The sequence below is a fragment of the Plecotus auritus genome (genome assembly GCF_963455305.1).
Source record: "Plecotus auritus genome assembly, chromosome: 1".
In the NCBI taxonomy this organism is placed as follows: Eukaryota; Metazoa; Chordata; class Mammalia; order Chiroptera; family Vespertilionidae; genus Plecotus; species Plecotus auritus.
The window spans coordinates 213098767-213121644 of NC_137770.1; the positions used below are offsets into that span (position 1 = coordinate 213098767).

General features: G+C 41.5%; 1 protein-coding gene and 1 pseudogene across 5 annotated transcripts in view; both read right to left on the minus strand.

Moving 5' to 3' along the window:
• CRACD (capping protein inhibiting regulator of actin dynamics) overlaps nt 1–22878 on the minus strand; it is a 227879-nt gene that overhangs the window by 68916 nt on the left and 136085 nt on the right. The gene's annotated exons all lie outside the window — the stretch shown is intronic.
• LOC308250532 (small ribosomal subunit protein uS19-like) lies at nt 6698–7131 on the minus strand (annotated as a pseudogene). Its single transcript has one exon. The product of its transcript is annotated as a small ribosomal subunit protein uS19-like (transcript).

The following is a 22878-nucleotide window of genomic DNA, read 5'->3' on the forward strand; positions in this document are numbered from 1 at the left end:
GTGGCCTCTGTGGATTGGCCCACTGTGGGAACACCGCTCATCCTGGTCAGCTGAGTGGCTGTGGACCTGTCCTCTGAACAGCTGTTCCCTGGTCCAGCATCTTAGGTGGAGCCGGAACACTCGCCTCTCCAGGGGACCCGGTCGGGGCTGGGCCCAGGGACAATAGCACCTAGAGGCAGCGGAGCAGGCCTCAGTCCTGCAGCGGCCATGAACCTGCCTCCCAGCCTCTGGGGTCAGCTCTGTGAGCGCAGTGGCGGCACTGTGCAGCCTGCGGGCATCAGGAGGCGGTGGCAGGGAGTGAAGAGGAGGAGCCTGGGGCGAGGAGATGATGATCGCAGCCTGGGTTCCTGCCCGTTGGCCCGGTGTTTGCAGCGGGAGCAGCTGCTCATCCCGGTCAGCCAAGTGGCACTCCCACCGTGGTAGCGCACTGACCACCAGGGGCAACTCCTGTGTTGAGCATCTGCCCCCTGGTGGTCAGTGCATGTCATAGCGACTGGTTGGCCGGTTGTTGTGGTTGTTCCGCTGTTCGGTCACTGGGCTTTTATTATATAGGACAGGGGTGGGCAAACTTTTTGACTCGAGGGCCACAATGGGTTCTTAAACTGGACCGGAGGGCCGGAACAAAAGCATGGATGGAGTGTTTGTGTGAACTAATATAAATTCAAAGTAAAGGAGCGGAGGGGAGAGCAAGAGAACCCTCCACTCTTTCGGCTCCACGGGCCGGATAGAACAGCCGAACGGGCCGGATCCGGCCCGCGGGCCGTAGTTTGCCCACGGCTGATATAGGATGAAGCACTAAATATGAACGGGTAGGCTTCGCTCTAGAGTATTTAGACAAAAAGCCACATGTTTGTTTAAAGAAAAATGTAGCACATTCGTTAGGTTACAGGCTAAGTTGCTACATCGAAGAGGCCCCCAGACAGAACAACTCTAACAAGTTGAGTTTGTTTCTTTCTCTTTTAACATTCCATAGTTGATGAGTGGTGCTGCATAGGCGGGTGCTGCTGCTCTTTCTATTCTATCTGCTGCTCCCCTGTCCCCAGGGTCTTGTCCTTGCCTCACCAGCATCACACCCACACCCTACCCTTGAAGGGGAGAGAGAAAGGGGAAGACAAGCAAGTTTCTTTTAAAGCAGTGAAGTAGAAGCTGCTCAGACCACTGATAAGAATTCAGTTAGTAGTCTAACCCAGTGGTCGGCAAACTGCGGCTCGCGAGCCACATGCGGCTCTTTGGCCCCTTGAGTGTGGCTCTTTCACAAAATACCACGGCCTGGGCGAGTCTATTTTGAAGAAGTGGCGTTAGAAGTTGTTTAAAAAATTTGGCTCTCAAAAGCAATTTCAATCGTTGTACTGTTGATATTTGGCTCTGTTGACTGATGAGTTTGCCGACCACTGGTCTAACCTCACTGCAGGGGATCCTGGGAAATATAGTCCTACCTAGGCAGCCAGGTTCCTTGACAAAACTTGGGGGTGTTCTATCAGTAAAGAGGGTAAGAGTCAGAATAGAACGGGGGACATTAGCGTCTTCTCCAACTTAGGGCCTCTCAAATGCCATTATCTCCAGGTTTTTCTCTGGGGTGGTCATTTTCTCTAGAGATAGATTCTTCAACTTCTGCACATCCAGGTTGCTGGTACTCACTGTCTGGTGTCCAAGCTCGAGCTCCTCACTCCCACCTCCTCTGTGCCTGAAATCTCAGAGTCTGCGGACCTCTGCTTTATCTCCTCCAAATAATAAACTTCTGATTTTATGTGGGGGTGGAGGAGGCCTGATTATGTGTGCCATGGGGTACAACTGCTCCTCGGACAGACTTTCTCCTGAACTCCCCATTCTCAGCTTCCCACCCCACCCCTGTCTCCATTGGCCTCTGATGCATTTATTTTTAAGCTGTTCACGGGTTCTTTGGGTACCTGCATTGTGGGAACTTTTTGCTCTCTTAGCATTTCTCTGTCACTTTTCAATCTTCACGAATCCTAGCATCCTCCAAAGTAACATCTGCCTTTCTGTTTCTTGTTCTCTTTATTGAAAAAAGAGAAGGAAGTGAAAATGGCTTTGCTATCTTGAAACTACAAGTATTTTTTTCATCTGTACATGATGCTATCACTGGAAATTTTATCTCATGCCACAAACATCCATTTGCTTAAAATAAGAACAGTTCTATTTTTCCGTTCATCCTGTGGGTATATACTCATGATTCTCCACAAAGTAACCACTAATTGTATTTCATTTTAAAGTGATTTTTAAAAGGCTTATTTGTAATGATATCTAAGATTTGCAATTGTGAAGTCATTTCCCACTCCCACCCCCCAAAATATTTACTAAATCTATATTGAATTTCTTTGCTTCTTTTGTCAAACAACCTCTATAAACATAGAAACCAGTGGTGACAGAGGCAATCATGGGCCACTGTGTCTTTCCCAAACAATTCTATGTGGTCCAAAATAAAGTAATTGAGAGAGCACTCCGTAAAAAAAAAAAAAAAAAGGGTTTTTAAAGACCTGCAGGTTAAGTCAACTCTCTTCGTTCTGAAAGATAATTTTTCAAAATAAAACTTTATATAAAAACTATAATTTGGCATAAAAAAAAAACTGCACTCTCTTTTACTTTATTTTTGCCCATGGTAGGCCCTGTTCATGGTACACCGTCTTCAGCTTCTCCCTCTGGCTACCTCCTACTCATCCTTCAAAACTAATTTCCGGGGTCAGCTCCTTCAGGAAGCCTTCCTTGACCATCTCTCAGAGCTCTCCCAAAGGCTGATCAGGTGCTGCACCCAGCGTTCCCTTTAAGTATCATTTATTATATAGTAGTCACCAGTTTACTTGCTAACCTGTGGGCTCCTGGAGGACAAGGTCCGTGTCTTATTTATCTTTACATTCCTGGCATCTATAAATCATGCCTGCAACACAGCAGTTGCTAGTTATATATTCACTTATTGAATGAAAAAGAGAAATGCTAGTTTTCAACTGGAAGTGAAAATCCCTCAGTGAAGTCAGAAGCAGAGAAATCAGGAGGAATAATTCACCTTGGTTACTTTTAATCACTCATTCCCTCAGTGGCTAAATATTAACTGAGCCAAGAAATAGAAAACTCAAGTAAACGGAATTTCAGAAATAGATATACCTGGGAGATTTAAGCCATTGGCTTGCTGGCCAGATAAAAAGATGCATGAACTTGTACTTTCGGTATCTGTATTAGTCAAGGCCTTTTGGTTGCAAATAGATGGAAATCCACCAGGTTAAAAATGGGAGTTAATGAAACCTGAGCAGTCACATTGAGGAGAAGAGCCACAGAGGGTGAGCATTTCAGTCTGCCCTTTTCCATATGTCAACTGAGTACATCTAACGTGGACTCTGATCTGTAGATTTATTTTTGTTGGGGAGAGGCAGCAAAAGTTATACTCAGAGACGATTTCTGTCGTTGCCAGTGGTTCATTGCAGAAACTGTAATACTTTCACAAAGATACAGGATAATCTCTCTTAATAAGCCAAATAAAGAGATACACCAAACAAATGACAGATTAATCACACTATTGTTCCAGGCAAGGGGAGGTGAAGGAATAAAGTCCAAATTTCATGAGGTGTACCTTTTTATACGAGGAGCACTCAGGCTACTTGGCAACCAACCAAAGAGCTGATTTCCACTGCTGGTAGGTGGGCAAGATGAGGAGGGCCTCGCCAGGACTGAAGTGAATGCCCCAAAGGGCCCTCGGAGAGTTTTGAGGTCAGCAAAGAGTTGCCCTGCCCAAACTCAAATTCTCAAATAGTCCTCACAAACTCTTGGTACTTATAGTCCAAATGTCCCCTTGTTTCTCCACATGCTTCTCTTAATAAGCCCCTCCGCAGCTACATTTACTGACAAGATAGTGAGTCACGAATCAAAAGTTATAATGAATCCAATTCTTTGCACCTAAGGTCCATTTCTCTTATATGTTGTTATAGCACCTTATGTGCAAATAAATAGACATTAGGTACAAAAACAAAGACTAATCATACTCATCATTGGTTCATACCTGGCTCTCTTTATTTATTCATACAAAGAAATTAAAACATAACAGTTGTTTTTCTTTTTTAATAAAAAGGAATTAGACTAAAAAAGGGAATTAGACTCTACAAATAACTTCAATTTGCCTTTTTTTATTTTAAAATACGTCATAGATATATTACATTTAATATAGCATATCCCTCCAGGTGATAGTTTGGATTTAACTCATTCTTTCTAATAGCTGTACTATAATTTATTTAACTTTCTCCTATTAATGAACATTCAGGTTGTTTCAGTTTTTTCTTTTACATCACTACAAGCAACACTCAAATAAATATTTTGGTTCATTTATCTTCGGGTGCTGATGCTTTTATTTCTATAACAAATTCCAAAGAAGAATGGCATTGATGGGACAGGGTGTACTTACATTTTAATGTAAAGGTTATAGCAATTCATATTCCCACCAGCAATGTTTGAGATTTCCCTGCGCCCTGAACAGCAACATATCCCCCCGCCCCAATGGGTAGAAAATGGTCTCAACATTATGCGCTTTTTATGTTTAACATATAAACTACACATCATATGTTGCAAACTTTTTTTTTTTTTGCCTTTACACTTTCTAATGGCATATTTTGCAGCACAAAAGTTTTAAATGTGAGATGGTAAAATGTATCAATCTTTTTCTTTGTTTTAAAAGCTGAATATATTGTCAGTGGATTAGCACTTGTGGGCATGGGAGTGGCTAAACAGACTCATCTGGACAGGGTGTCCTTTCAACACTGAGCGCCTGAAGTATGACCTTCAGGTAGTACCTGGCTGCCACTGTCCAGGACAGTGCACACTGTGTGACTGAGTTCTAGGAGTGGTTTGCCTGATACCGTTGTTCAAAATGAGCAATTCTATTCCCCAAAGAACTTGCCTGTGCTGATGGAGATGTGAGCTGGTATTTAATGAGTCGGCAGCACTACAAAACATGCTAATCTATTTCCTGTTCCCCTAAGGAAATAAAAATAATCTTCAAAATAATCTTTCCATAGACACCTCACAAAATGCAAGTTTCTAAGTTCTATAATTTCATTTTTCCTAAACATAATCCGTTAGTGGTTTATGCAAATCCAGGCAGCTCAGCTTTAGAGGTCTTATCTGTTTTTGATGAAAGCCATGACTTGACAAATGCCCCATGATTTATTGCTTTACGGCATCTGGTCAGATATGAACTAATAAGAGCTTTTACAATTTCTTACCCTACTCCCATTGTATTTTTTCAAAACCATAATCTTGCATTTATTTTTCTTTTTTCTCCTTTTCTCTCATTTCCCATCCTTTATATTTTATGTAGATTTTAAGTTAACTGATATAGGGCCCATATTAATTATATATGATCAATATAAAGGATTATATAACTCAGTTATATATAATTAGTGGGTGAGCAGATTCAAGACATAAAAGATTATCAATGTATAGGGTAGTGTGTTAGTCTGATATGATTCCAACTGCAATTCTTACAGCACATTTATTTATTTACTAAAGGCCCGGTGCACGAAATTCATGCACGGGGTGGGGGGGTATGTCCCTCAGCCCAGCCTGCACCCTCTCCAATCTGGGAACCCTCGAGGGATGTCCGACTGCCCGTTTAGGCCCGATCCTATTGGGATCGGGCCTAAACGGGCAGTCGGACATCCCTCTCACAATTCAGGACTGCTGGCTCCCAACTGCTCACCTGCCTGCCTTCCTGATTGCCCCTAACCGCTTCTGCCTGCCAGCCTGATCACCCCCTAACCACTCCCCTGCCAGCCTGATTGATGTCTAACTGCTCCCCTGCCAGCCTGTTTGCCACTAACTGCCCTCCCCTGCAGGCCTGGTCCCCCCCAACTTCCCTCCTCTGCCGGCCTGGTCGCCTCTAACTGCCCTCCCCTGCAGACTTGATCACCCCCAACTGCCCTCCTTTGCAGGCCTGGACCCTCCCAACTGCCCTCCCCTGATGGCCATCTTGTGTCCACGTGGGGGCAGCCATCTTGTGTGTTGGAGTGATGGTCAATTTGCATATTACTCTTTTATTAGATAGAAGCCTAGTGCATGGGTGGGGGCCGGCTGGTTTGCCCTGAAGAGTGTCCCGGATCAGGGTGGGGGTTCCCTTGGGGTGTGGGGCAGCCTGGGCGAGGGGCCTGTGGTGGTTTGCAGGCCGGCCACACCCCTGGTGACCCAAGCGGAGGACCTGGTATCTGGGATTTATTTATCTTCTATAATTGAAATTTTGTAGCCTTGAGCGAAGCCAAGCCTCCTGCTTGCTCTGTGGCCGCAGGCATTTTTGTTGGGATTTATTTATTTTCTATAATTAAAACTTTGTAGCCTTGAGTGGAGGTGTAGGCCACCCAGGGTGTGTGGAAAGCTTGGCTTCCTCCATCGCCAGGGGCAACTCAAGCCTCCTGCTCTCTCCAGCTCTGTTGCTGCTGCCATTTTTGTTGGGATTTATTTATCTTCTATAATTGAAACTTTGTAGCCTTGAGTGGAGGCCTAGGTCGGCCAGGGTGTGCGGAAAGCTTGGCTTCCTCCATTACCAGGGAAATCCAAGCCTCCTGCTTGCTCCGTGGCTGCAGCCATCTTGGTTGGGTTAATTTGCATGCTCACTCCTGATTGGCTTGTGGGTGTAGTGGAGTGATGGTTAATTTGCATATCACTCTTTTATTAGATAGAATTGAGTAAGTCTGCTTTTTATTAACTACTTGAGAGGGATGAAGAGGGAGGAGTGGGTGGCTCCAATGCCAGGCCTGCCATGCTTCACTGGCTTGTAGGTGATGGAGAACTCACTCAGGTAGTGGCCAATCATCTCAGGCTTGATTTCCACCTGAATGAAGGGCTTGCCATTGTATACGCCCACCATCTCCGGCAGGATGATCATGTCCCGCAGGTGTGTCTTCACCACCTCTGGCTTCTCCATGGGTGGTGCCTCCTTTTGGCCTTGCGCAGGTGCTTCAGAAGCGAGTGCTGCTTCCTTTGCAGGCCCCGGTTTAGCCGCCACTGCTGCCGGGCACTGTACAGCTGCATCAACTGCTCATAAGACATGTCAAGCAGTTGCTCAAGATCCACGCCACGGTAGGTGAACTTGCGGAAGGTCCGCTTCTTTTTCTGCTCCACTTCTGCCATCTTGTCTGCTCCTCGGAAAGGACAACCCTTACAGCACTATTTTAAATGTGATTTAGAGCATATTGCTTTATCTGCAGTTTTCTCCCATATAAACTGTGTGCAAACTCAGGAAGATGGCATCAACTTGGCAGAACATCAGAAATAAAACACCAGAATGACCATCAGGAACCCAGGACAGTGTAAGAGTGATTGTCTTTAAGTGGAGGATCTATTAGCAGATTTCCCCCCCTACTTTTCTATATTTTCTAGGGTGTCTGACCATATTATATTGAACATGCATTTTGATGTGAATCCAAACAGCACCTAACTGAAGATATCTATGATGTTCAGAAGGTATGATAGTCTCCAATTTGCAAGGCATGTAGTGACTGTTGAATGACAGGTGACAGAATTCTATGCCACACATCTAGCACGTGCTGATAAGTATTCTTATATTTTGTAGCAAAGTCTTAGGCTCATGGAAATCAGAATTGGAAGAGATGTTAGGACTCATTAGGTCCACTTTCTTGCAAATTTTATATAGAAACCTACTATATAAAAGTAAGAGACTTAGAGCACTGGGAAGAGGCCCTGTGAGCCAGAGCCCTACCTACTTAGCCCTCGAAGGTAAACAGGTCCTAAATGACAAAAATCTTTAAGAGACACTGTTTGAAAACCACTGATTTGATTCAACCCATTCATTTTTCCAGAAAAAGAAGCTCAAGCGAGGCCATAAAGCCAGTTAGCTGCAGAATCAGATCTTCTGACTTGGAGTCTAATCTTTTCCAATACAACACTGCTTTTCAAGTGGCCTCGATGCTCCCCAGATACAGGAACAATGCCTCACGCCTGTCTCCCTCCCAGGCCAGCAGAGAAAGCAGTGCTAAGAGCATCTTTTTTAACCAAACAATTGATATATACCTGTTATTCAATTGGAAAAGGAGAGATGACCGCCCAAGGTTAATTATATACAGAAAAAGCTATGCATGCTTTTTAAAAAGGAGCTAAGGATCCTTTCAGTCTCCATACCTAATCTCCTCAGTGGCACCAAGGACATTTCCCAACACGAATAAGAGGAAGATTAAGAAGTTAAACAACAAAGCAGCTGAGGTATGTAATAGACTTAAAACCAAAAGCAGGAACAAGATGTATATTGAAGAAACTTCTTCCTGCCCAGAGCAATTAATGTGGTGAACACATGGGAGGGGAAGCAAATTATTTTCAAGCTTTAAAGGGAAGATAAAAGACATGAAGAAATAATAAGCAGTAAGCCCCCAGGGCAAGGGCAAACAGGAGAGAGGGCATGTTTTTCTTTCTTCCAAAAGATATTTTTATTTTATTGCTCAAAGTTTTACACTGTTCCCTGTTTTCCATCAATTACGGAGAGACAGAATAAGACATCCAGAGGGAAACTGCATAGCAGAGACATCAATGCAAGCAATGGGGATGAAAACGAGCTCCCGAAATCTGGTATATGCCTTAGCCCTAGCTAAGTTTACAAAAAGGCAAGCTTCCCTTTATTCAGAAGGTAGCATATACTAGTAGTTCTCTTAGAAATGACGACTATAATGATGATCATGAAGTGGCATTTGTATCGGTGAAGAAACCACAGGGTATATGTTCACTTAATTTCGATTGGGAATTTTCTGCTGTATTGGAGCTATTTCTCCAGCCTGTACACAGCATAGCACAAGTTATCTTTAGTCCATTCATGTGCTACTGGGACAAGCTTGCCTCCTGTCTAGTTTCTCCCATACAATTCACTTTGCTCATGCCTACAAGTATATTCATCTTGATTTACCACTGTCAATGCCACTGCAATTTCTGACATATGTAGAGAACTTTTTTGTATGACTTATAGAACACGTTCTCATTTTACCTTCATGACATCTCTGTGATGGGTACTTGCATGTGACAGATAAGGAAACTGAAACTCCAGGGATGACAATGATGACTCCAAAGCTTCATGGTTAATGAGTGGCAGGATCAAAATACGAACCTTGAACTTTTGGGTTTTATTCTTCTATTACAACTTACTTTCCACTAAACCACACAGAACACCATCAGATGTTTCTTACTGTCTTCTTCTTTTTCTTTAAGTATATAGTCACCTTTATTATAATTCTTTCTATATCAGAAAAGAATTAAAAAACAACATTGGAGAAACCAAAATGGCGGCATAGCAACCTAAACTGCTGCCTCGCACAACAATTTCAAAACTACAACTAAAAGACAGAACAGACACCATCCAGAACCACAGGAAAGCTGGCTGAGTGGAAATTCTACAAATAGAAGGAAAGAGAAAATCACATTGAGACTCAGAGGAGTTGCAAAAGGCTGAGGTATGTAGACGCGCGTGAGCGGAGAGGATTGGTGGCTGAGTGCGTGGCTGGCTTTCTCAAGCGGGAGGGAGATGGAAGCTCCCGACTGCGCTGAACTACAGTTCCGGGCGAGACTCTGGGAACCCAGACTCATTCGGGGAGAAACTGGACTGTCTGGCAGTGGGCGAAACTCGAGGGCAGCTTTCTCTCAGAGGTGCTTGCAGCGATTACCGAGGGACACTGAGACCCAGGGGCCTCAAAGGGCAGGGCTGACGGGAAGCCAATGCTGTCTGCTCAGCCCTGAGACTCCGCCCCATCCAAGCTGAGCACAGAGGCTTTTGCAATTTTGCAAGTTTTGTCTCATAAGGGTGTCTCCAGCACAGAAGTTCTCCCAGCATAGACACAGCTGATCCTCACAACCAATTGGCTTGGAGGTCAATTTCTCCCAGTGATACCAACAATAATCAAGACTTACCTACAACAAGGCTAAGCACACAGCCCACAAAGGGGTGCACCAAGAGTGTCCACCTCAGGTAACTGGGTAGGCTGAGCCACTGGGCCCTATAGGACACCTAGCACACAAAGCTACTCTACCAACTCAGGGAAGCAGCGAAAATGCGGAGACAAAGAAACAGGTTACAAATGAAAGAAATGGAGGAAAGCAAACTACTGGATATAGAGTTCAAAACCACGGTTATAAGGTTTTTCAAGAATTTCCTAGAAAAGGCCAATAAACTTAGCGAGACCCTCGAGGATATGAAAAAGGACTAACTAGAAATTAAACATACACTGACTGAAATAAAAAATATTATCCAGAGACCTAACAGCAGACTAGAGGACCGCAAGAATCAAGTCAAAGATTTGAAATACAAAGAAGCAAAAAACACTCAACCGGAAAAGCAAAAAGAATCCAAATATTTGAAGACAGTGTAAGGAGCCTCTGGGACAACTTCAAGTGTACCAACATCTGAATTATGGGGGTGCCAGAAGAAGAGAGAGAGCTAGATACTGAAAACCTATTTGAAGAAATAATGACAGAAAACTTCCCCCACCTGGTGAAAGAAATAGATTTACAAGTCCAGGAAGCACACAGAACCCCAAACAAAAGGAACCCAAAGAGGACCACACCAAGACACATCATAATTAAAATGCCAAGAGCAAAAGACAAAGAGAGAATATTAAAAGCAGCAAGAGAAAAACAGTTAATTATCTACAAGGGAGCACCCATACAATTGTCAGCTGATTTCTCAACAGAAACTATGCAGGACAGACGGGAGTGGCAAGAAATATTCAAAGTGATGAATAGCAAGAACCTACAACCAAGATCACTCTACCCAGCAAAGCTATCATTCAGAATTGAAGGGCAGATAAAGAGCTTCACAGATAAGAAAAGCTAAAGGAGTTCATCACCACCAAACCAGTATTATATGAAATGCTGAAAGGTATTCTTTAAGAAGAGGAAGAAGAAGAAAAAGGTAAAGATAAAAATTATGAACAACAAATACATATCTATCAACAAGTGAATCTAAAAATCAAGTGAATAAAAAATCTGATGAACAGAATAAACTGGTGAATATAATAGAATCAGGGGCATAGAAAGGGAGTGGATTGACAATTCTTGGGGGGAAAGGGGTGTGGGGGGTGTGGGAAGAGACTGGACAAAAATCGTACACCTATGGATGAGGACAGTGGCGGGGAGGTAAGGGCAGAGGGTGGGGTGGGAACCGGGTGGAGGGAAGCTATGGGGGGAAAAAAGAGGAACAACTGTAATAATCTGAACAATAAAGATTTATTAAATTAAAAAAAATAAAACAAAATTCTGGCAACGTAAAGTTTACCATGAAAACATCAACAACAACAACAACAACATTTAGACTTACATGGGCTTCTGCTTTCTCTTCATTCAGCTATGCAATTAGAAAACTAACTTTGAGGGTAAAAAAGCAAAGTTTCATTTTAGTTTCAATTTTTTGCATCACACATTCTGAAAAGTTTTCTGGGTCTTTTTCAAGGACCAGTAATGTCTTAATAAAGCTGCCCAGCCCTAGCCGGTTTGGCTGTGAGTAGAGCGTAGGCATGCAGACTGAAGGGTCCCAGGTTTGATTCTGGTCAAGGGCATGTATCTCGGTTGCAACCAATAGATGTGTTTCACACTGATATTTGTCTTTCCCTCTCCCACACTCTCTAAAAACCAGTGGAGAAATATCCTCTGGTGAGGATTAAAAAAAAAAAAAAAAAGCTGCCCATGCTCCGTGCCTTCTGTAATTACTTAAAAATTTCAATGGGCCATCGGCCAATGCAACATTCTATTAGTCTACCAGTTAATACAGATCTGGGAATGACAGAATTTGCATTTCTTTTTCCTTTTACTCCAAAGGGCAGCTACTTATCTTCCCAAAACAGCCATCATTTTAAAGCAGTGGTCGGCAAACTGCGGCTCGCGAGCCACATGCGGCTCTTTGGCCCCTTGAGTGTGGCTCTTCCACAAAATACCACGGCCTGGGCGAGTCTATTTTGAAGAAGTGGCGTTAGAAGAAGTTTAAGTTTAAAAAATTTGCCTCTCAAAAGAAATTTCAATCGTTGTACTGTTGATATTTGGCTCTGTTGACTAATGAGTTTGCCGACCACTGCTTTAGAGGAATCAAAAAGCATTGTTAACTGCCAAAAAGGGGAGGTAGCTCCTCCTCTTTCCCAAGTCAAGTTATTTAGAATCTTGACTGAGGCAGACACCAGGAAGTGAGCAAAGGTCTCCCCCTAAAAGCCCTTACTGTCTTCATGACGAACTCCACAGCCTCAGCGTGGCTTCCCAGTTCCTTCACATCTGGGACCCTTTCCTGTCTAACCTTCTCTCCCATTTCTCTCCAACATACTCTAGGTGTTTGTTCATAACAAACCTTTTACCTGGAATGTGCTCCCTTCTTTTCCTTTTACCAAATTCTATATACTTTTCAGCAGAATGTTGGAAGATATAATCTTTCAACAAGAGCAATTTATGTATGAATTGCACATTTTAACATTTCACTATATTCAATATAATTTTTGGTAAAATGTAGCTGTTATATTATTTGTTATAACACACGAGTTAAATTATTTTATATTTAATTATTTAATGCATTGAAGTCTTGTTTCTGTTGAATACTAAACCATTTGGTGGTAAAGGGAGGTATTATACACTTTTATTCAAGAACATGTACTAGTGTTTAGAACAGAGTAGGTACTCAATAGCAGAAATTAATGATTTTTTTTTGTTTTTGTTTCAATGCAGTGCCTAGCATTATATGAAAACACTAGAGGCCCGGTGCACAGAATTTGTGCATGGGGGGGTCTCAGTCCAGCCTGCATCCTCTCCAATCCGGGACCCCTCAGGGGATGTCTGGGGATCGGGCCTAAACTGGCAGTTGGACATTCCTCTCACAATCTGGGATCACTGGCTCCTAACTGCTCACCTGACTGCCTGCCTGATTACCCCTAACTGCCCCCCTGCTGGCCTGGTCGCCCCTTACTGTCCCCTCCCCCCACCCCGCAGTCCTGGTCACCCCTTACTGCCCTCCCTGCTGGCCTGGTCACCCTCAATTGCCCCACTCTGTGGCCTGGTTGCCCCTCACTGCCCCCCCTGCCGACCTGGTTGCCCCTAACTGCCCCCCTCCCAGCCTGGTCACCCCATGAAGCCTGCTGTTCAGTCATTTGGTCGTCCCTCACTAACCCTCTTGCCGGCCTGTTCACCCCATGCAGCCTGCTGTTCTGTCCTCCGTCTGGTTGTTTGGGTCGTGACAGCCCCTGGCTTTTTATATATTAGGATTATCACTGAAATGACTGGCATAAGGAGAACAAGGCAGAATTTTAATCTTAGACAAACTGGGGTACTTGAAAGTAGAAATTCAAACCTGAAAGCAGACAAGCAGCAAGGCTGACTCCATGCTCCATATATAGCTCCTGCTTAAGAAAGAAGACTTGCTTCAATACTGGGATAGGACTGAACCACAGGTGGAGCTTAAGTAGCCCCTAGGAGGCACAGAAAAGGAGAGGGAGATAAAAGAGAAAGTGATCAGGCAGATCACTGGTGGGCTGTGTCCTATAAAACAGTTACCTCCTATAAGGCAGTTTGCATGTATGATATATAACACATCTGCTGCTGATCATGGGAAATAGCTCTGATTTCAAAATTCCACACTTGTTTTTTCAAATAAAAGTTTTATTGGGACACAGCCACACCCATTTGTATAAGCACTACCTATGGCTACTTTTTCACAAGGCTGGAGTTGAATAGTTACTACAGACCTTAAAATATTTGGCCCTGTATAGACATTTGCTGACCTGTACTCTAAAATCTAGCTCTGCTTTCCAAAAGGAGATTACAAATCAATTTTTGGCAAGGAAGACCCAGAAGCAGTCACTGATTCAGAAAGGCCAGAACATTTCCTTTTGTTACTGATGAGCTATTGCTCTGGCTATGAACCCATCACTTGACCATTCTGCCTTACTGTATCTATTTGTGATGCTGAGATTATTCTACCCATTTCTGTGCCTTGGGCCTGAAGTTTTCTAGCATTTGTGTACTGTGTGTAGCTATGATTATTCCTTAATGCTCATGTTCATATGAAATGTTAGGACAGAAAAAGAATGTGTTATTTATAGAATGGTCAGTAAAAGTAGTTACAGCAACAACTTGCTTAAATGCCCATAAGGAAGTAGCAGAATTTATACAAGTATATCTTTGACATTATGTTTACCGATTTTAGTGGATTCTTTTCTTAAATGGATTTCATAAATTTTCTCTTATCAACAGAGTATATAAAATATAATTTAACCTTAAACAATTTTTTTTGCTGACTCAAAATCAACATAATGAAATTATCGCATTACAGCCCTCTGGGGCTACTAAGGAATGGAGGCTAACTGAGCTAACACAAAAGAGCAAAAGAAAACTGATTTCATAGTTCTTTTATCTGCTTTTCTCTTTCCTTCACTCTTAGGAGCCATTCTGCAGGGGATTGACAAGATTGGGAAGATGTGATCTAAATCAACTACCAATCTCATGCTGAAATTCCTCGATTTTAAAAAAAGTGCCCATGCCGAAACCGGTTTGGCTCAGTGGATAGAGCATCGGCCTGCGGACTGAAGGGTCCCAGGTTCGATTCAGGTCAAGGGCATGTACCTTGGTTGCAGGCACATCCCCAGTAGGAGGTGTGCAGGAGGCAGCTGATGGATGTTTCTCTCTCATCGATGTTTCTAACTCTCTATCCCTCTCCCTTCCTCTCTGTAAAATATCAATAAAATATATATTTTTAAAAAAAGTGCCCATGTAATGGAATGGTCTTTGTCTTGGTCTGTTCAGGTTGCTATAACAAAATACCATAAACTGTGTGGCTCATAAACAACAGAAATTTATTTCTCTCATCTCTAAAGGCTGTAAATTTGAGATCAGGATGCCAGCATGGTTGGGTGAGGGCCCTCCCATTTTAGTCTCACATAGTGGAAGGGACAAGGGATCTCTCTAGGGTCTCATTTACAAAGGCACTAATAATCCCATTTATGAAGGCTCTGCCTCATGACCGAATCATCTCCTAAAGGCCCTGCTTCCCCAAACCATTACCTTGGACATTAGGATTTCAACATATGGATTTTGGGAGAAGACACAAACATTCAGACCACAGCAGTCTGGTCTAGTTTAATTAACCAAATCACAAAATAATTACAATATGCCTCCTCTGGGCCAGTCATAATGTTATTCAAAGATGATTAAGACATGGTTTCTGTGCTTATGAAGCATAAGATTCCAATCTTGGTAGAAAGTCCAATGTTCTCATATAAGATTGTGTGTGGATAAGAAGGGCCCGCTTCACATTTTGCTCATTCAACTCTATCTGATAAAGTCATTTCGCTTTCAGGACTCCATCACACATTTGTTATATTTTCTAATGACATTGAGAAATGTCTAAATAGGTCAGAAGAAAGTTCATAAAAAAATAAATAAATCTGGAGAAAAAAAAAAAAAAGAAGAAGAAAGTTCATGAGCAGTCAGCACACTTGCTTTCTAGGATCAGGATTTTGCCTCACAAAAGCTTTGTGATGTGGTTTCCAAGCGTAAGTACCAGCTAAAAATGAAGGCTTTTTTTGTGTTATACTGTAATACCTCAAAGAATCGTTTTACAAAAACTAATGTCCTCATCTTGAATTACTTGCTAACGGTCCAAGAGGACATTAGGTAGACTTCAACATGACATTCCCACTGCACCAATTTAAAATTCCTGTCTCCATTTCACAATAATGAGCTAAAATGTTTTTATTACCTAATAAAGCATGGTAAGCCCAGCTGTAAGATTTTTCCTTTATAAGAAGAATTTACCACATCATGATTCAAAATCAAATATAACACAAAGAATATGGGGTTCCTGGGAAAGAGAAAGATGGAAGGGAGAGAAGAGAGACATAAATGAAAGAGAGTTAAGAAGAAAGGGTTCAGGAAGGCAGAGAAAAATGGAGGCGAGAAAAGAAAAAGGATAGGATCAAGAAGAGAAAGACATAGGAGATAGATATTGAATCAAGGTGTCTTTATTCAAAACTTACAATGTTGTGAGAAGATCACAAATGAAGGACTATTTACTTAGTTTCCTTACAAGAATAAGGGTGTGAAGAGCCTAAGGTTTACTCTCAGACTCCCAACTCTCCGTAGATCTGATACCAACTGATCACACCTGGCTCCTAGCTCCAGGGCAAAAGGAAGCAGGTATGTCACCTGCTGCCAGGTAGTGCTGGAAAAGCTGGACTTAAGCCAAAAGCAACTGTGTGGTAAAATAGTCCTAGCAACTGAGGAAATAACAGGTTTGAACCAGGATTAAGTAAGCGGAAGGTTTAGCCAACACAATAGAAAGGAATTAGATGGATAAAAGACTGGGAGAGAGTAGGTTAAATCACTATTTACAGATGATATGATGAAAAACCCAAGAAAGTCAATGACAAACTACTAAAACAGAACAGAATTTAGCAAGTCTGATGGAGTCTGAATCAAGGCCATTCATAAATAACAAACAGATGTAATAGATGAAAATACCTCAGTTATAATAGTCAAAACAACAAAATACATAGGAATAAACTTAATGAGAATCTGAAGGAAATATATGAAGAAAACGTCAAGACACTTCCAAAGGACAGGCAAGTGATCAAAAGGAAGACATACCATGGTCTTGGGTAGGAAAACCTGACACCAGGAAGATATCATTCTCCTTAATTTAACCTAGAAGTCAAATGCCAATCACAATAAATAAGAATAGCAAGGAAAGTGCTGGGAAAAAGAAGTAATAAAGGGAAACTAGCCCTATTAGATATTAAGATGTTTTATAGATCCTCAATAATCATAACATTATTGCCTGAATTATAGATAGATCAATAGAGCAGAATAGAAAGCCCCAAAATAAATCCAAATACATTTGGGGTTTTTATATATGATATGAATGGCATCTTAAATCAGTGAGGAAGACAGACCATTAAAAATAATTTGTTGGGATAGCTGTATAGACAACTGGAAAAAGATAAATTTGGAACAATATTCACACTATACACCAAGATAAAATCCAAGTGGAGCAAAGATTAAAATGTTAAAAATGTAAGAACACACCATCTATGAAGTAATCTTGAAACAAAACCGAATCTAAATTTGATAGCACTTGGCTTGATCCAACTACCAATTTAAAAAAAATACAGAGGACAGAGGAACATATAAACTACACTGCAGGAATGCAAACAGCAAAATCCAGACTGTGGGAGACGCTATGGACACACTCATGGTGGAATACTCCAGAAAAAAAAACAAGAAGAGTATGTCTGGTAGACATATTTGTTATAAGGGGGGAAATATAAATTAACATAGTCTTGTATATTCATAAAAGTATTTCTAGAGAGATTCACAGAAAATTAAAGCTGTGGTATCTTGGAACGGGAGAAATTGTCGTGAGAAATATGGTAGGAAGAAGAGTTCACTTTATAATTTACAAACTTTTGAAATTTTGACCTATAGAAATTCATTACCTATTTAAAAATTAAGGAAAAAAAACCACTGAAAAAACCAATGAACTTCAAAAAAGCAGCAGCTCTTAACCTTGTATTGACCATGATAAAAGCTCCTGTGTAGAAGTTACTGAAGAGGTTAACAGCAGCCAAGGAATAGTGAGCACCTGAACTAAGGTAATGTGTCTTGCTTTTTTCACTGGAATATCTCAACAATTTCCAAATTTATTTTCTTGACTGCAGTCTTGTACCTTCCAAACCATACTCCATGTGGTCATTGGGATGATCTTCCTAAAAATGCAGTTCTAATCATGTTTAAAAACTTTTGAGGGTTTCCTCAAAAAATTAAAAACAGAACTCCATATGAGCCAGCTTTCTATTTCTGAAACTGACAACAAAATTCCACTTCTGAAGAAAATGAAAACATTAACCCAAAAAGATATCTGCATCTCCATGTTCACTGTAGCATTACTCACAACAGTCAAGATATGGAAACAACGTAAGTGTCCATTGATGGCGAATGAAGAAAGAAACTGTGGTATGCACACACACATGTACACACATACATATACAATGGAATATTATTCAGCCATAACAAGAGAAGAAAACCTTGCCATTTGCAACAACATGGATGAACCTTGAGGGCATTATGCTAAGGAAAATAGGTCAGAGAGAGAAGACAAATACTGCATGATTTCACTTACATGTGGAATCTAAAAAAGAAAAAAAGCGCAAGTTCATAGATACAGAGAACAGATTGGATGTTGTCAGAGGTGGGGGATAAGTGAAATGGGTGAAGGGGGTCAAAGGTATGAACTGCCAGTTACAACATAAGTAAGTCACGGGGATGTAATGTACAGCATGGTGACTACAGCTAATAATACTGTGTTGTACATTTGAAAGTTGATATGAGAGGAGATATTAAAAGTTCTCATCACAAGAAAAGATTATAACTATGGTGACAGATATTAACCAGACATTGTGGTGATCATTTCATAATATATACAAATACTGAATCATTATGTTGTACACTAGAAACTAATATAATGTTATATGCCAATTATTCCTCAATAATAATAAAAAAAAAACTTTCAATGTCTCTCTCTTACCCTACAGGAGTAAATTCAACTCCCTAGCAAGGCATAACACTCAACATCTTTCATAATCTAGCCTTAACCTACAGGATTAAGAGATTTGCCCTGTCACTTCTCACTACAAACCCTACCTCCCACCACCTCTGAATTACTGATACAGCTAAAATGCTACATCCCTCATTTCTCCCAGCAGAAGTTCCAGGAACCATGCTCATGCCCCCTACTAGAACTAATTTCCCCCTTCTACTAGGCTCACAGAATTCTTTGTTCAAACCTATAATATAGTGCATGTCACAGCATGTTGTAACAATTATTTGTTCTAGTCGGTATTTAATACAGGAATAATCATGCCTTATGACCAACCGAACTCCTTTTTTAAAGGTCCTAAGTTCAAAGAAAAGGATTCCCCAAAAAAGAATGTCAAAAGCCAGGCTTATAAAAAAATTACTAGTCCACTGAAATGAATTTATTGGCTTGTCTTCATTCCAGATGGCCCCTGAAATCAACATCCTGTACCATTCACACAGCATACCAAGAGTTGCAGCCAGGCTGTGTTCTTCTTCAACAGGCTCCAGCAGGCTCTCCGACTCCTTCAAATAAGAGCAAGTTTCCCTCGGGCATTTACCAATGAAAAGCCCACCATCTGTTTCCTAGGGAGCAGAGTGAAGCTCAGAGAGTGTGTTTATAAAGAGTCGAGTTGGTCACAAGTGCAGAAACTAGGCATCACAAGTGCTCCTAATTAGGTAGATCCCTGTGCTAAACTAGAAAGCAACGGAAGCTTGCAATCTTATTGTTATTTTTCTTGCATGTCCAGGATATCTTTACCTATGGGGGAAAGTATGAATTTGGCTGCAGAAACACACTTGAAAGGTGGTAATGATACAGGTTGTGGAAGCTCTTCCAAGTGCTGGAGTAGAGGAGGCCCCTCCAGACCAGTGCCTGCCTACTGTTCCTATACAGAGGTTTCTGAGCACTTTTACTCCTCTTTCTGTCACTGAAATATAATCCTTCGGTCTTCTTTCTCACATTTCTTACAACCAAATTTCCCCAATTAGTTTTCTCATTTTACCTCCCTGTGGTGTTATACTGTGAGCTTCAATGCACTGAATAATCATTTGTTTTCACAGGTTATGTTGAATCTCTTACCTAACACCTTCTAAGACTTCACCCAATCCATATCTGAGCACTGACCTAAATCATCACTATCTATCTGCAGAAGAGTCTTATGCAATAGTAACCATGGAATCATAGGGCTTTAAGCTGGAAGCTCTCTGACAGATGCCTAGTGATCCAAAGACCACACTGCTCAGTTAGTAAACAGAAAGAGGAACTGACTTGCCTGAGATCCCGTTGCTAATATCTAGTTCAGTTTTTTCTATCACACCAAGCAATCCGCATTCCTTCCATTTATTTCCTTAATTTTAGATATGGTTTTTAAATTTCTGTTTCGTAACAAACTGTGGTCCAAATGCCAGAATCCTCCAAGGAATTTCCTGGTACCAGGAGCATCTTCTTGAATTATATCCAAACTCCTTCATGCAACAAGTAGACGTGGGTGGAGAAAGAACATGAATTCATCTTCAGTTCGTCTCCCAGGTAAACAGCTCAGAGGTGACCTGCCAGTATGGATTTCTCCTAGTATCTCGCATTCAGTAAGTTGTATTCAGGGCAGTGAAGGTCACAAAGCAAACCAAGCTGTACCACAAGTGCTTGGCCAAATATGAGGGAAGACTGTAGACTTCATTGCTCCATGTTACAGCCCAAAATAAACGAAAGGAACACTATCATTATAAAATAAATAATCCTTGTGAAAGTCTCCTTGTAATTATCCAAAAGCATATTAGGGCACCCATTCTTTGCAACCATTATAAGAAACAATTTTCTGCATGTTCAAGTAGACATCTGTTCTGGGTTGAATTGTGTACCACTTGAAAAGATGTGTTGAAGTACTAACCCTCAGCATCTCAGAATGTGACCTTATTTGACAGAGCCTTTACAGATAGGATAATCAAGTTAAAATAAGGTCATTAGGGTGGGCCCCAATCCAGTGTGACTGATGTCCATATAAAAAGGGGAAATTTGGACAGAGACACACACACGGAGGGAAGGCATTATGAAGACACAGGGAAAACATCCATGTACAAGCCAAGGACCTGAGGTTATCAGAAGCGAGGAAAGAGGCATGAGACAGATTCTGCCTCATAGCACTCAAAAGGAATCAACCCTGCCAACGCCTGATTTTGAACTTTTAGCCCCCAGAACAGTGAGACAATCATTATCTGTGGTTTCAGCCACTCAGGTCCGTGGTACCTTCTTACGGCAACCCTAGCAAACCAATACAATATCTGATGACCAATGGATCTCCAATACCTCCTAGCCAACACTGGCAGGAATCTTCAGATGAACAGAGGGACTGCCTCTGAAATGTTTATAGAAAGTATATAGCTTATCACAGAAAAGAAACCCAAGAGATTTTCCACTTCAGAATAATTGACTAATTTATGCAAAGGCCAATAAATACCACACTGCCACTTTTGGCAAACCAGAGTATAAAAAGTGGCCACACACACACACACACACACACACACACACACAGAATATCCCTATATTTGGCCTTGAATAGATCGGAAGTTTCCATGGTTGCTGTGACTATGATTCCAATAATTCCTGTCAGTTCAGCAGATGAGATTGAAGCAGCTGCATCTTCAATACATGTCATTGTCTTAAAAAGATGCTCGGTGAATTACAATTAAATTACAGAGCTGTCAAAAAGGGTTATAATTATAGCATTTATTCACCACATTTACAAGGCTAGACACACAAAAAGAACCAAAAGCTGAAGAAGAAGAAAAAAACCTACTCCACATTACTTACCTCAGCAGGAAATTTGGTTGAGGGAGAAGAGGAGTTAGTTATCATGCAAAAAGCCCATTTATTACAACAACAATGCTTTGTATTTCCAGAGGGTCTTCCATTCCAGAAGTCAGAGGCACTTTAAAACATCATCTGGTAGCAACTCATTTCTCTTTTACAACTGGGAAAAGGAGGGCCAGTAAGGTGGCTGTGACTCACCCACAGTTACAGACAAGCAAGGGAGGGGCTGGGATCTGAATCAAGAGCAAGGGCAACTCCGGCCAGTGGGCTGACCAAGGAAAGCAAAATCAGGACAGCGGATCCCTGCTCTCATCTAGAAGAGGATATTAATTCATCCAGAAATGATTTATCACATAATAAATACATTTATTATGCACCTCTTAGAGAGGCCTGAAAATTGTCCTTCACTTCTCCTGCCAAAACAACGCAAGGGAAAGGAGAGGAAGAAAATCTTCAACTGACATTTATGTTAGTCAATTCTGCACCTAATCAATAATGCATTCAGAATCACCGGAAGAATGGTACAATTCACTTAGTCACCTTCAACCTCAGCATCTGAAAAATAAATTGAGGATAGTAATGCTTATGCAGTCAGCAAACTCCTTGAATACAAAAAAAAAAAAAAAAAAAAAAGAAGAAGCTAATTTGATCACCATGCATTGTTGCATTGTTTCAATCCAACAACCAACGAATATCTATTGCACTCTCCCTTTGCGTGTGACGTTGTGCTAGGGACTGTCAGGGTCCAGAGAGGTGTCATATTTAGACTAGTTTCTTAAGAGCTGATAGTCAAAGAGACACACAAAGAGAGAAAGCAAAATAAGGCAATAAATACACAGTATTTTAAACTATTAATTCAGTCATACAAACAAGTTCAGAGCAAGGAGGAAATGCACTAATTCTTTCCAATTTGTTTCTTACCCTCTCTTCCCTGAATATGACCATATAAGGGTGGTTTTCTGGTGTATTCAGGTAAATGCACCTGAGTGTTCTAAGAATTTATTTCAATTGGTCATTTAATTAAACCGTCCTTTCCACGATGTGTGCTACGTGCCATTGAGTTGGTTCTGACCTCTGGTGACCCTCTGAAAGAGTGATGTCCACAATCTCCTGTCCTCAGAACCCTGCTCCGCTCCTATGGCCTCTTTCATGGAGTCAATCTGTCTCATATTCTATGTTCCTCTTTTCCCGATGCCTTCTATTTTTCGCAGCATTACTGTCTTTGCCAAAGAACCCTGCCTTCTCAAGATGTGCCCAAAGTGGGACAGTTTCAGTTTCATCATTTTTTCCTCCAGCGATGTTTCAGGTTTCAATTCGTCCTTCTGGAGGTCTGGGCATCCACAGATCTCTCCTCCACCACCATACTTCAAATGCTCCACCACCATACTTCAAATGAATCAATCTGTTTCCTATCAGCCTTCTTCACTGTCCAAATTTCACATCCGTACATAGTAATTGGGAATATGAGGATGTCAATGATCTTA